The sequence below is a fragment of the Mus pahari genome, chromosome 4 (assembly GCF_900095145.1).
Source record: "Mus pahari chromosome 4, PAHARI_EIJ_v1.1, whole genome shotgun sequence".
Classification (NCBI taxonomy): Eukaryota; Metazoa; Chordata; class Mammalia; order Rodentia; family Muridae; genus Mus; species Mus pahari.
The window spans coordinates 94,440,151-94,441,475 of record NC_034593.1 but is presented as its reverse complement, the minus strand read 5'-3'; positions in this window follow the sequence as shown (position 1 = coordinate 94,441,475).

Genomic DNA, 1,325 nt, shown 5'->3' with positions numbered 1-1,325 from the left:
TCCTGACTTCTTTCAGTGATGAACAGCAATGTGGAAATGTAAGCTGAAAAAACCCTTTCCTCCCCCAACTGCTTCTTGGTCATGATGTTTGTGCAGGAATAGAAACCCTGACAAAGACACTCACCTTACCCTGGACCTAGTCTGTCCTGAGGGAAGCCCTTGCTGTTTCTGCCTACAGAGAAGCTGAGCAGTGGAAGAACATCCAAGGGTCAGAACAGTTGGTTCCTAAGGTTATGCAGGAGGAGGACGGGCCATGACCTAGAGTTATTTCTGCTGCTGTAACCAATACTCTAACAAAAAGCAACTTAGGGGAGAACAATCAATTCCAGGTCACAGTTTGTATCATCAGTGTTTACATTGTTGTGGAGAAGTCAAGGCAAGAACATCAAACTACTAGTCACTGTTCACATTCTATCCATAGGTTCAGAGCAAAGAAAGGGGGCTGGAGAGATGATTCACTGGTTAAGTGCTTTGGCTGCTCTTTCAGGGGACCTGGGTTTAATTCCCAGAATCCACTTGAGCCTTAAAACCATCTGTAAATCCAGTTCTAGGGGATCTGACGTCTCCCCTGGTCTCTCTGAGTACCAGGCAGGCACACAGTACACAGACACACATAGGCAAAATGTGCATGCACATAAAGTAATTAACAGTTTTTTTTAAAAGAGCAAACAAAGCCAGTGTAATCTAGACCCCAGCCCCAGGTGACTTTGCAGGGAACTCAGGAACCAATGTGACCTGTTGATCTGTCATCGTGTGCAGACCAGCCTGGGGATGTGTCCTGCATTTCTGCAGTCTGCAGAGCATCATAGTTGGAATCACGGTTCCGATGACACTTTAATGGCAGTGAGCCAAAGCAAGAAAGGTCATTTGGCAGGGATCTTTTGTTCCGGCAGGGGGGGGGGCGGTCTTTGTTTTGTTTATCTATTGTGTACATGTATGTATTTTCATGAACCATGTCTGTGCAGAAACTTGTGGGGAATTGCAGGCTGGTCTCCAGTCGAGCTGAGGTCTGAACCCCGATGGTCATAATTCACCCTCATGACACGGTAGTAGGCGTTCCCTCAGGCTCCTGGAACTCTAGCCACAGCCCCCACAAGAGAAGCATGGTCAGTAGTCACAAATGGCCCAAGCTTCTGACCTTCAGGCTAAACTCCTCCCCAGTTACCTAGCAACAGTGAACACCATAAAAGGGGGTGTTCAGCCCCACCACACTCTCTTACTCTCACTCTTACCCTCTCACTCCTTTGTTCCTCTACCTCTCTCTTCTCTCTCCTCTTCCCTTTCTCTTTGTCTTCTCCTCTCTCTCTCTCTCTCTCTCTCTCTCT